The sequence below is a fragment of the Pan paniscus genome, chromosome 3, assembly GCF_029289425.2.
Source record: "Pan paniscus chromosome 3, NHGRI_mPanPan1-v2.0_pri, whole genome shotgun sequence".
In the NCBI taxonomy this organism is placed as follows: domain Eukaryota; kingdom Metazoa; phylum Chordata; class Mammalia; order Primates; family Hominidae; genus Pan; species Pan paniscus.
This window is the reverse complement of record NC_073252.2, coordinates 361918-373088: the sequence shown is the minus strand read 5'-3', so window position 1 is coordinate 373088 and position 11171 is coordinate 361918. Positions and strand designations below refer to the sequence as shown.

Here is an 11171-nt window from a genome sequence, read left to right as displayed (position 1 = left end):
GCGCGATCTCGGCTCACTGCAAGCTCCGCCTCCCGGGTTCACGCCATTCTCCTGTCTCAGCCTCCCGAGTAGCTGGGACTACAGGCGCCCGCCACCACGCCCGGCTAATTTTTTGTATTTTTAGTAGAGACGGGGTTTCACCGTGTTAGCCAGGATGGTCTCGATCTCCTGACCTCGTGATCCGCCCACCTCGGCCTCCCAAAGTGCTGGGATTACAGGCGTGAGCCACCGCGCCCGGCCCAGGGTCTTGTTTTGTCATCCAGACTGGAGTGGAGTGGCAGGATCATACCTCACCACAGCTTTGAACTCCAGGGCTTAAGCAATATCCTGCCTTAGATGCCTGAAAATCAAGTGCAGTGCAACCCTGCACTCCAGGCTGTGTGATAGAGAGAGACCCTCTCTCAAAAAAAGAAGAAAGAAGGAAAGAAAGAAAGAGAGGAAAGAATGAAAGCAAAGAAAGAAAAAAAGAAAGAAGAAAGAAAAAAGAAAGAAAACAGTGATACAATCTTTTGCTTTGTTCTGTATCTTTAATTGTATTGAAGGCTATGTCTTTTTTTTTTTTTTTTTTTGGCCAGGTTTCAAGTAGAATGGCTAGATGGACCAAATAATATGCACATTTGTAAGGCTATGAAATCAGTGGGTCTCCAGGAAGCTTGCAACAAGACCCACACCTTCCAGCCACCTTTGTTACTCATTTTCTTTTTTCTTAGTTGGGGAGATGGAGTCTCACTCTTCCACCCAGGCTGGAGTGCAGTGGCATCATCTCAGCTCACTGCAACCTCCACCTCCCAGGTTCAAGTGATTCTCTTGCCTCAGCCTTCCAAGTAGATGGGACTACAGGCTTGCATCACTACACCCAGCTAATTTTTTGTATTTTAGTAGAGACAGGATTTCACGTGTTGCCCAGACTGGTCTCAAACTCCTGAGCTCAGGCAATCCGCCCGCCTTGGCCTCCCAAAGTGCTAGGATTACAGGCATGAGCCACTGTGTCTGGCCTTGTAACCCGTTTTCTTACCAGCACACTTCTTTACCAGAAAAGGATAAGTAGGATTTCTGTCTCTCATCTTTGCCCATGATATCCCCATTCCTGAATTTCTGTGGCAATGCAGACAATCAAAAAGTCCCCCCTAAGCTCTGTCAGGGTGGCTGTGAGTTGGAAATAATGGATATCAATGACTCATGGCAGGTCCAGGGCAGCAGCTAGTGTAGCTGCTCCCCTACTTCCTGCCCACAGTGAGCCCTGCAGTTTAGTTGAGGTTAGGAAGTCCTCACTAGGCTGCTTGCAGCCAGGCCCTATGGCCCATGGGTGAGTCAGATAAGTCCCTGTCTTCCAGGAGCTGGCAGTCTGTTGGGGAAGACAAGCAGGTAAATGCAGAATCTGAAGTCGTAAAAAGAGCTGAGAAAGAGGGTGTAAGGGAGGAGACCACCCTTCATATTGTCTTATGCCCAATTTCTGCCTCCAAAGAAAGAAGAAGTAAAAACTAAAAGGCAGAAATGGAATCCACAGGCAGATAGCCCAGCACCACGCCATGGGCCTGGTAGTTAAAAATCAACCCCTGATCTAACTGCTTGTGTTGTCTATAGATTTCAGACATTGTATGGAAAAACACTGGGAAAATCCCTGTCCTGTTCTGTTCCATTCTGATTACCAGTGCATGCAGTCCCCAGTCACATACCCACTGCTTGCTCAATCAATCATGACCCTCTCCTGTGGACCCCCTTAGAGCTGTAAGCCCTTGAAAGGGATAGGAATTGCTCACTTGGGAAGCGCAGTTTTTGAGATGTGAGTCTTTCCGACACTCCCAGCCGAATAAAGCCCTTCCTTCTTTAACTCGGTGTCTGAGGGGTTTCGTCTGTGGCTTATCCTGCTACAGGTGCAGGTGGGGAGGGAGGGTAGGCAGGACTCTGGAGTTGTGACCTTGACCAGCGGAATCCAGGGCACCAGGGCAAAGCACTTCCAGGTGCTGCATTCTTTCACCAGACCTGAGTTCTCATCCCTCTTAGGGGTGGCTCTCAGCATCCATCTTCAGGCCCTTGCTATAGGACCCCGCGTGGAGCTCACAGAATACTGAGGCTGCCACACTTGTGGGAGGGTGGCAGCAGGAAACAGAAGCTTTCTGAAACCTGATGCCAGTAAGAGGAGCAGAGGGAGCCAAGAAACTGCCCAGGCCAGCCCTGGATGTGGAGGAGGATCCACTGTGAGCCACAGCAGGATCCCAAAATTTGTGGGTGCAGGAATAAGAGAGTGTCAGAAGGACTGGGAGATGGAGCAATGGCCTCTGTGGAGGAGTAAGCCCTCCTCACCAGAGGCCGTGAGGATCCTCCCTTGGGGTTTCTGGCTGGACTCTATGTCTTCGCTTTAGTACTCTATTCTAAACCCATCAGAAGCGCTTTGCTGCTACAAAATAAACTCCAGACTGGAGTGTGGCATCAAGGGCTCTTCCCAACCTGACTCCAAATTGACTTTCTGACCATCTCCCCCTCCTGCCCTATACTTTCAACCTTCCTGTTCTTTGCTCACACAAGTCCATCCACGTGGCACACCTTCCCCTGAATATTTTCCCCATTTCCCAATCTCCAGGCCTACCTCTGCCTCCTAGAAGCCTTTCATTCTGAGACTCCTGGGCCTGGAGATTTACCAAAGTGCTGTGCATTTTCCCAGTCTTAGGATTGTTTATGTCCCCCCAGGTACCTGCACATGCCCCACACACAGCGGCACTGCATGAACATGGGGCAATGTTTCGCTCCCCCATTGCCTTCGTTCTGTTCCCTCTGAACCCCTCAAATTTGAGACAGTTAATTTAAAAAGTTTATTTTGCCAAGGTTGTGGATGGCATGTCTATGACACAGCCTCAGGAGGTCCTGACAACATGTGCCCAAGGTGGTCAGAGCACAGCTTGGTTTTATACATTTTGAGGGGCATAAGACATCAATCAACATATGTAAGATGAACATTGGTTCAGTCCAGAAAGGTGGGACAACTCCAAGCAAAAGCGAGACAACTGGAAGTGGGGAGGGGGTTTCCAGGACAGAGGTAGGTGAGAGTCAATCCATTGCCTTCTTTTGAGTTTCTGATTAGCCTTTTTAAAGGAGGAAATCAGATATGCATTTATCTCAGTGAGCAGAGGGATGACTTTGAATTGAATGGAAGGCAGGTTTGCCCTAAGCATTGCCAGCTTGAATTTTCCCTTTCGCTTAGTTACTTTGGGGCCCAAGATATTTTCCTTGAATGGGTCAGGTCCTCTGCCATTGTGTCTTCCTCAAAGATGCTCTGCAACAGGTGGTGGTGTTCTCATTTGATGGGTGAGAAAACTGCCTTGGAGACGTGAAAATCCAGAGAACAAAGTCAGCATCAGTGTGGGTCCTCCCACCTAGGCCTGCATCATTGTCGCAGTAGCCCTGGCACACAGTGTGAGGGGCCAGAATCGGTCTCCCTGTTTCTGCCCAAGGACCCTGCAGTCTCTTCCGAGCTCAGATACTGGGCCAAATTGAGCTGTTGGAAACCAATATCACAGCCCTCTGGGACTTTGAATAGTGAAAACCTTCACAGTGGTCTGCGGAGAAGGGAGACTTGAGGTTTGATCTGGGCCTTCCCTTCCTTTCTAACTTTCTCACCTCTTCCACTCCCTCCCCCTTGCCCTTTGCTCTGGCCAGTGTCACTGGGGCCCCTGCACAGCCTTCCCTCTCTCTGGAATCTCTTCCCTGGGCTGACTCCTCACCTCCAGGATCTTTTGTGACCCTCTCCCTCTCCCATCACCAAACCCCAGATCGATCCCCTTTTGTGCCTCCTCCCTTCCTCTCTTTCTCTCCTGTCATTGCTTCTCCCTCCTGTCCCAATATTAACCCAGGGTGATCTAGGGGTCTGGAGGTGTAGGTTTGAAGGGGTCCTGAAATGGCCACACACAGATTCATTAGACCCTCTGCAATTCCTAAAGGGTTAATAATGGAACCTCCCATCCCCAAGGCGAGGAATTTCCCCCAGGAAAGGTGACTTAATGAGTAGCGAGTGTGACCAACAGGCACCACTTTATCAGGCAGGCACTGAAGAGGCAGGGGAGGGAAAGGATGGAAGCACAGAAACACCTCTGTCTCTCTCTCTCTCTTCCACTAATCTGTGGAGGGACGATGACTTGCTCAAGGTCACCAGCACCCTGGAGAACAGTGAGCCAGGGCCACAGAGGAAGACAGTCTCCTGACCAGTGTGAACCAGTGTCTGCTTCCAAGTCACAGTGGCCTCACTGTGAATGGAGCTCCTTGTGCCCAAAGGCAGGGTGCCTAACCAAGGAGCCACATAAGTGCCAGCTCTGCCACTCTGCAGCCTACAGTAGGCTCTGTTTTGCTTCCTGGTCTTTTTCCTCTTGGGTCCAACTGTCCAGTTTCTTCACCCACTATTCGGACCTCATCTTGTCCCGGCCACTAGAGGCTCGGCTGTCAGGGACCCTCACAACTCAGGCCTCTTCTGTGCTTTCCTTGGGCACCCCTGGACTTCTGTTATCCTCTGAGTGGGCTGGTGAACCATTCCCGTGGAGGTCTTTACATTAACCCAGCCCCTCTCAGTCAGCAATCTCCCCTGCCACTCATCCAGATGCTAATTATTTCTCCGTTGAGTTTTTCTCTACCTAATTGAAAATTAACGTCTGATTCTTCTCTCTCCCTTGCATAACCTCCATGAAAAATGTCAGATGCCTTAACCCCAGGAAGTTTTCTGCCGGTATTTCCTTTCCCACCTCCTTCTCCCAGGCACTTTGACTCCGTCTTTCCATTCACATATGTGTCTAGAGCCTACCATGTTGTAGTCCCTGGGGATATTGCAGTGAACCAAACAATGTCCCTATCCTGTGGGAGCTTGAGTTCTAGTTGGGGGAGACAGATAACAGACAAAATGAATAAATAATGTATACAGTGTGACAGATGGTGATGAGGACTATGGAGAAAAAGAGATTGGGAAAGGAAGACAGGGAACCCCTGGGGGAGGAGGTTCTGCAATTTTAGAGCAGCTATGCAGCTATCTGGAGGAAGGGCAGTCCAGGCAGAAAACACAGCAGGTGCAGGGAGACTGAGGAGCCTGTATGTTCCAGGAAGAGCACAGGGCCAGGGTGGCCGGAGGGAAGCAAGTGAGAGGAGGTGCGGTGGCAGGCAAACTCAGAGGGGTGATGTGCAGGCAGCATAGGCCAATTCTCCAGGACCTTGGGGGTCATCTTAAAGCCTCTGGCTTTTACTCTGATGAGACAGGAAGCCAGTCCATGGTTCTGTGCAGAGCACTGATATGGTCTCATCTAGTGTTGGGTTGCAAAGGGACTTCAGGGGTCAACAATGGAAGTGGAAACCAGTTAGGGGGAGAGGGATGAAGGGGGCTCACACCAGGTGATGAGTAGTCACGGGGGATGAGAAGCAATTGGATTCTTATGTCTTGAAGGAGGGGCCCACAGGAGGGGGGTGTGAGAGAGGAGGTGAGGACAGTGGCCTGGATCACTAACTGGAGGGATGGGGTTTGGGCAGGAGCAGGTCTCCGGAGGAGGATGCAATGTGGGCAGCCTGCACACAGCACTTACAGCTTTCTCTCCAGCTGTGTGTCAGTGGGTACCTGCCCCTGTGCCTTTGCACATGTTGGCCTCTGTGCCTGGAAATCTTTCCCTTCCCTGGAAGAAGAGCTTTAACTGCCTTCTCAAGGGTACCTTCTGTGAATCTGTCCTGTGGGCCCTCACCCCCTCTAGCCCTCTCTTTGCCTCATGCACTTGCTGGACCTCAGGCACGCTACACAGCCTTGACCATATTGTGCCACAGAAGGTGCCCCAGGAGTCAGGACAGCATGCCATCCATCGCTGAAGCCTGTGCTCCTCAGAGTGTCCGCCACACAGCAGGGCTCAGCGAGAGACTGACAGGGGACCTGGCTGGACTCTAGCTCTCTTCTTGACAGGTTCTGCCACCTTGGGCCGCTCACCTTGCCTCCGTGGGCCTCCGTTTCTGCATCTGTCAAATCGCTGTGCGCTTTCCCCTTCCCCCCCGAGGGTCCTGTGGGGATGGTCCCACTCCAAGGGTCCTGAAAACACTGGTTAGCACGCCCTGTGCTGGGAGACGACAGGCTCTTTAACCCTCTTCTCGCCTGTCCCCTGCTTTGCGCTGGAGGGAGACGAAAGAGCCGGGCAGAGGGAACAGGCGGAGAAACTGCCGACAATCCCTCATTTCCAATGCACTTTACACACATTTCCCCATTAATCCTCTGAACTCTCAAGTGTAGCCGGGACTGAGCTGAGGGCTGGCGATGGCGGCTGTGAGTGAAGGAGACCCCGCGGTTGGAACAGGAGGGTGAACCCGGCCGCCCCGCCTGTGTGGACCGTCCCGCCGCTGCCCGCATCCCGCGCGCCCGGAGCCCAGCGCAGCACAGAGGAGCCGCCAGGGCCCTGCACGCCGCGGACCCGCCCCTGGGCCTCAGGGTCCCGACCTCGCAGCCGGGCTCTCCCGTCCTCGCCCCGTCCCCAGGGCCATGCGTTTCCTGGGCCGCCCGCACCTTGCGGCAAAAGTCGGTCTCGCCCTCGGCGACCGCGCGGGGGAGGAGCGGGAGGAGGGAAGGGAGGACTCGGCCCTTCAGGGGACCGCTGGCCGCTGCCGCCCGCGTGGAGCCCCGTGGAGCCCGGGCCGAGCCCGGGAGCTGGAGGAGGACAAGCTGCTGGGGCCCGGCCCAGCGCGGAGGGGCGGGCGGAGGGCCCGGGGCGACTCACGGGATACGGCGGGTCTCGGCTCCTCGTCGCAGGTCGAGGCCCGGCGGCTGCCTGACTCCTGGGCGGCTCTTCCCGGCCGGGGCGCTGAGGCCCTGGGAACGCCTCGTGCGGGGCTGCGGGGCGCGCCGGGCACGGAGGGGGCGTCTGCTGGTCCCTGTGGGACCCCCGGGGGCCCCGCGCAGTCCTCCCGCCAGCGCGGCTCGGACACCGCCACACGCCCGAGAGTCTGCGCCGCAAAGCTCCAGGGATGGATCCCAGCGCTGTTCACCTCTGCTTAGTTCCCTCTTCAGAGACACAGAAATATCAGGAAAAGGGATTTGATCGGCCACAGATTCCTCCTGTGAATCCTCACCTTTTTACTCCGGATTCTGTGTTGCGTCATTGCTAGGACAGCGTCGTGGTAGAACCAGGAGGTATTGGGATTGACTCCCGCGGTGAAGACATGGAAGCCAGTGATGATGAGTTTGAAGATGAAACTACACCTGCTTAGAGAATTGCAGTTACTGAAAGCGATGTGAACTCTCGGCCTACAACAGAATTTCATGAGCCAGAGAAAATGGGCTCTGCAGAATTTGATTCTGTGTTTTAACAGCGTGGAGAGGCTGGATACATGTATTTATGCCATTAAGCGATCAGAAAAGTCACTGGCCGGCTCCGTTGATGAGCAGAACCCTTTGAGAGAAGTGTATGCTCAGGCAGTGCTCGGACAGCATTCGCGTACTTTGACACTTGTCTGCTTGGGCAGATGCTCATATGCTTACACAGAATGGATACCGTGATGGTAGAAGGTTTGTTGATGCTGTAAGTGAAAATTACCGAATCACGAGTTACTTTAAAGAAGCAGAGTTGAAGGATCTCCTTCTGCAAGTTGGCCGGGGCTCGAGGTATATTCATTCAATGTCTTTGATTCACATGGATAAGGAACCTTGTAATATATCCATGTCTCAAACCTCAATCCCCAGTGCTGCCTCTGAAGAAGGAGATGAAGATGACTGGGCATCCAACAAAGTTACCTGTAAAATTCGTGATTGTGGGTATGTAACAAGGATCTCTAACCCACAAGTTGAAGAGACTGATAGTCTTTTTTTTTTTTTTTTTTTTTGCAAGTGAAGTTTTACAGGAGAATTATACCATCTACCAAAAGCAGATATCTTGCACTTCCCCTCACAGTGGTCTGTGCTGCTGGTCTGTGCTCTTCCCAGGAATGGAGACCAATGGCATGGAATCAGAGAGAATAGATTACCTCAGATACCACAAGTGCTTTCCCAAGATTTTTCAGAGTTGCTAAAAGTTATGATTCATTCATATCCAGAGAGAAGACCCTCAGCAATGGCCCTCTAAAGCATTCACTGCTGCTGTCTGCTTCTAGGAAGAGTAGAGAACCACTGTGTATAGGATTGAATGTTGAAACGTTCAAAAATACACTTTTACAAAAAGAACTCACGAGAGCATAGATGGTAAAGGCTGCAGCTGAGGAAGGAGCACTCTTCACTGATCAGAGGCCACTAGGTCCACCACGCAGAGGAACACAACATCTTGGCTTATTAGAAAGAAAATGAAGTGCTCTGTCAGCCTTCTAGTAAACTACTCATTTCCCACCTACTCATCCCGCAAAAAACACTATGAAAAAAGCAAGCTAGGTCGAAATCACTGCTAGAATCCAATTTGCAATTACTCTCTCTATTGGTGTCAGTGGTTTTACTGATTAGGACTTTTATTTGTGAATTACAATTGAAAACTGTATTTTGACCATAGCTTTTTCAGGCTTTTATATAGTCTTACCAGTCTGTCTTCTGTAAAATGTCAGTGACTGGTGGATGTTAACGCAGTCTTTCCAAAATTAACCGCTGTGGTGTGTGTTGCTCTCAGTGTGCTGTTGTACTGTAATGAAGGTATCTGTTCCCGTGGTGACCTGAAGAAAGGATTCAAGGGCTTGATGACAAACATATTCTCTCAATAAGGCAAATGCGAAAACCACTCATTACTACTCAGCCTTCAATGCACCTGTGTATGAAATTTCTCTCTCTCTCTCTCTCTCTATATGTATGTTTTAAGTGAATTATACTTGTATATCCAACTGGGAGCACTTTGTAGCCTTAGCATGAGACATGGGATGATAATTCTGTGGAAGTATTGCCTTATAAATTTGCTATTTCAGTTTTGTCTCTGCTGTAAACTTTTAGCATTAAACAATTACTGTTGTTAATAGGCTTTCTTTTTGAAACAAATATGTAAAGTGTACAGCTGGTCTTGATGAAAAGCAGCTATTGGCCTTTTTTTTTCTTTGAACTTTAAAGCTTTGGAATTTTGTATTAATCCAGTATAATAATTAGTGAGTTTTGTAATTTTGTTCTGGTAATGAACTTCCCTGACTCTTAAAAAAATACCTCCTTCCCAATTTTGTATTTGATCATATTGTTAGTCTGTTGTTCAATGTTTTGTCTGGTTTCTCTCAAGTGTATGTGTATATAAACTTATCTTGGTGATCCTCTACACAGCTGTTTGTAATGCCAGAATTACTTCTGACATTCCAAGTTTTTTACAAAATAGATTTTTTTCTGTGATTAGCCATTTGACTACTAATACTGGCTAATGTATTTTGCAAAAAAAAAAAAAAAAAAAAAAAAAAAAAAAAAAAAAAGAATCTGTCCATTTCTTTCTCACTGATTTTGTTGTAAAATATGTTTGTATTTGTCTTTGACTTGTGTTTCATTAATATTGACTGGCAATATTAAAAGTCACCCTGAGTTTAACTTAATTGTCTAGAAAAAAAAAAGAAAAAGGGTTTATGGGTTGGACTACCAGGCAGAAGGCCTGGTGTGAGCACAGGTGTGGGTTTAGGGAAAAGCACAGCCATGCTGAGGAGGAGAGAGAAGGTGATGACCAAACACAGGAAAATCCAAAAACCCAGGAAGTCAAGGAGCCAAATGAAAGCCTTTTATCCTGCATCAACCATTTAACCTCATAAACACTGCAAGTGAACATGGTCTTTTAGAGATATTGATAGTTCTTATTTTCTTGTAATCCTGTAAAGGAAATGGATTTTTGACATCAGACTGTCCCCAGGAAATTTTTTCACCAGCCTGTCCCCAGGAATTAATAACAATTAAAATTATAATTTTAATAAATTAAAATTTATCCAAAATTAGATTATTATTTTTAGGAAGGCATCCTTCTGGATTAGGCTGCTAGGAAATTGAGTTAGTTGCTGTCAGTCATTCACACCCTGCACAGACATTAATTTACCAGAGCCTTGGTATGGAATGGGAGGAGCTTATTATAAGCAGGACTGGCTGGTGGCCAGAGTGTGAAGGGGACAGAAAAAACACAGGGAGCCTAAACCTGGAGACAGCTCCAAACCCAGAAGACACTGTTATTATGCTTATTTTACAGAGGAGGAAACTAAAGCACAGGCAGGTCAAGACCATGCTGCCCCAGAGTCGAGGAGCCAGGATCTAAACCCAGCCAGCTTGCCTTGCCATCAGAGCTCACACACATACGTTTGTTCTGTAGTTATGCAGGATTGCACTGTGGCTAAGTACACAGACTCTGGGTTCACATCCCAGCTGCTCTGCTATTTCCAGCTGTGTGACCATGGGCAAGTTACTTGCCTGTGCTCAGTGTCTCCTGTAAAGTGAAGACAGCAGTACTTGCCTCATGGAGTCCCTTAAATGAGTTAATAGTGTAACATGTTATGGTGGCATGCACACAGTCACCATCTAGTAAGTATAGTCTATTATGCCTGAACCCCAGATGGGCACATGTCCTTGAAAAGTCTAAAATTCAGAACTCTGAAATCCAGCCTCTGAGATCCTGGAATCCTCCAGCAGCATTCTAACGTCTCCTGGCTGCAGAATTGTATGTTACTTTCTAGGGCTGGGAGGTGTATTTGTATTAATGTAGTGTAATAATACGGGCACCTGTCCACATAGTTCATCCCTATAGTAGGCAAATAAGGTGATGTCAAATCCTTGGCTGGGGCCCAGTCCTGGTAACCTTCCCTTCTCTCTTTCCTGCATACTCTGTCATTCAGATTCATACATGTCCCACAGGACTGCTTAGCCCACAGAAAAGGCAGGAGGGTGAGGAGTGAAGGTGGGTGGGTAGGTGTACTTGTCCACTCAATTGTGCTGCCTCTTGCTATGCTGAACTTGTGGGCACAGGGACTGTGTCTGGACCTGAAGGGTTCTTACTCTCCCTTTAAGCCTCAATTTGCAGCAATCCCAGAGCTTTATCCCCCACTGTGAGCCGGTCTGAGTGTTTATGCTGGATGACATGCATACCCTCTGCCAGCAGTGAATAGACTAGGGCCTGATGAAGAAGCCATGGCAGGTGAGAAGAGCTTCAACATGCACTTTATCATGCTGGGTTTTTTTTTCTGCTGGCTCTCTGCACCTTTCTCATGAGCCATGATTGGCCCCAGGTCTATGGCACCTTCTGAAGCTGTGTCAT

The 11171-nt window shown here is 49.3% G+C and overlaps 1 pseudogene; it reads left to right on the top strand.

The window, feature by feature from the left end:
- The first annotated feature begins 6841 nt into the window (after positions 1–6841).
- Positions 6842–10221, top strand: LOC103784627 (wee1-like protein kinase; annotated as a pseudogene).
- The last annotated feature ends 950 nt before the right edge of the window (positions 10222–11171 follow it).